The sequence below is a fragment of the Ranitomeya variabilis genome, chromosome 4, assembly GCF_051348905.1.
Source record: "Ranitomeya variabilis isolate aRanVar5 chromosome 4, aRanVar5.hap1, whole genome shotgun sequence".
NCBI lineage: Eukaryota > Metazoa > Chordata > Amphibia > Anura > Dendrobatidae > Ranitomeya > Ranitomeya variabilis.
The window spans coordinates 654382165-654384851 of record NC_135235.1 but is presented as its reverse complement, the minus strand read 5'-3'; positions in this window follow the sequence as shown (position 1 = coordinate 654384851).

Genomic DNA, 2687 nt, shown 5'->3' with positions numbered 1-2687 from the left:
GTACATGTGGGGGTTGCCTGGTTGCTCGGGAGTCTCCACATGTAATCAAGCTGTCTAGTAGCCACAAATCATCCAACTGCGACAAGGAAAACTAAATCTCCGAGCAGTCAAAAATACTCGGAGACCACCCGAGCGTGCTCTGGAAAACCCGAACAACGGGCATACTCGCTCATCACTACTCCTCATATACACGCGGCTCCGCTCCGGACACCTCATACACATGACTCCGCTACTTACACGTGGTCAGGGGCGGATTATCAGAGGGTCAATATGGGCGGTAGCCCAGGGCCCAGTGGCTTGGGGGGGCCCTGGGCCACCGCAGATTGACCCTCTGATAATCCGCCGGAGTGTGACTGAATGCCCGCCGGCATTTATGTGCCCCGCCCCCCGGACCCGGTGGGCAGAGAGAGGGGGTCCGCATCGGGCCCCTTCTCATCTGCTCACCGGGCCCCTTCCGGCGCTGCGGCGCTTTCCTATTGAGGTGCGTGCGCGCGCCCGCACCTCAATAGTTAACAGCAGCCGCCAGCCAGCCAATTGGAGGCTGGCAGCTGAAGTCGGCCGCAGCTCACACGTCGCCGGCGTCTGACGTCATTGTCAGTCGCCGGCGAGTGTGCGCTGCTGGAGGGAGCTCGCCGCGTGGAGCGCTGGTAAGGTGAGGAGACTGTTTTTTTTGTTTTGTTTTGTGTTTTAATAAGCTAACGGTGGACAGTGGACACACTGGGGGCAATGCTGGAGGACACACTGGGGCAATGCTGGAGACACTGGGGCAATGCTGGAGACACTGGGGCAGATTGCTGGAGACACTGGGGCAGATTGCTGGAGACACTGGGGCAGATTGCTGGAGACACTGGGGCAGATTGCTGGAGACACTGGGGCAATGCTGGAGACACTGCGGCAGATTGCTGGACACACTGGGGGCAATGCTGGAGACACTGGGGCAGATTGCTGGAGACACTGGGGCAATGCTGGAGACACTGGGGCAATGCTGGAGACACTGGGGCAGATTGCTGGACACACTGGGGGCAATGCTGGAGACCCTGGGGCAGATTGCTGGAGACACTGGGGAAATGCTGGAGACACTGGGGCAATGCTGGAGACACTGGGGCAGATTGCTGGAGACACTGGGGCAGATTGCTGGAGACACTGGGGCAGATTGCTGGAGACACTAGGGCAGATTGCTGGAGACACTAGGGCAGATTGCTGGAGACACTGGGGCAATGCTGGAGACACTAGGGCAATGCTGGAGACACTGGGGCAGATTGCTGGACACACTGGGGGCAATGCTGGAGACACTGGGGCAGATTGCTGGAGACACTGGGGCAATGCTGGAGACACTGGGGCAATGCTGGAGACACTGGGGCAATGCTGGAGACACTGGGGCAGATTGCTGGACACACTGGGGGCAATGCTGGAGACACTGGGGCAGATTGCTGGAGACACTGGGGCAATGCTGGAGACACTGGGGCAATGCTGGAGACACTGGGGCAGATTGCTGGAGACACTGGGGGCAATGCTGGAGACACTGGGGCAATGCTGGAGACACTGGGGCAGAATGCTGGAGACACTGGGGCAGATTGCTGGAGACACTGGGGCAATGCTGGAGACACTGGGGCAATGCTGGAGACACTGGGGCAGATTGCTGGAGACACTGGGGGCAATGCTGGAGACACTGGGGCAATGCTGGAGACACTGGGGCAGAATGCTGGAGACACTAGGGCAGATTGCTGGAGACACTGGGGCAATGCTGGAGACACTAGGGCAATGCTGGAGACACTGGGGCAGATTGCTGGACACACTGGGGGCAATGCTGGAGACACTGGGGCAGATTGCTGGAGACACTGGGGCAATGCTGGAGACACTGGGGCAATGCTGGAGACACTGGGGCAATGCTGGAGACACTGGGGCAGATTGCTGGACACACTGGGGGCAATGCTGGAGACACTGGGGCAGATTGCTGGAGACACTGGGGCAATGCTGGAGACACTGGGGCAATGCTGGAGACACTGGGGCAGATTGCTGGAGACACTGGGGGCAATGCTGGAGACACTGGGGCAATGCTGGAGACACTGGGGCAGAATGCTGGAGACACTGGGGCAGATTGCTGGAGACACTGGGGCAATGCTGGAGACACTGGGGCAATGCTGGAGACACTGGGGCAGATTGCTGGAGACACTGGGGCAATGCTGGAGAAACTGGGGCAATGCTGGAGACACTGGGGCAGATTGCTGGACACACTGGGGGCAATGCTGGAGACACTGGGGCAGATTTCTGGAGACACTGGGGCAGATTGCTGGAGACACTGGGGCAATGCTGGAGACACTGGGGCAGATTGCTGGAGACACTGGGGCAGATTGCTGGAGACACTGGGGCAATGCTGGAGACACTCGGGCAGATTGCTGGAGACACTGGGGCAGATTGCTGGAGACACTGGAGCAATGCTGGAGACACTGGGGCAATGCTGGAGACACTGGGGCAATGCTGGAGACACTGGGGCAATGCTGGAGACACTGGGGCAGATTGCTGGACACACTGGGGCAATGCTCGAGGACACACTGGGGCAAATTGCTGGAGACACTGGGGCAATGCTGGAGGACACACTGGGGCAGATTGCTGGAGACACTGGGGCAATGCTGGAGGACACACTGGGGCAGATTGCTGGAGGACACTGGGGCAATGCTGGACATACT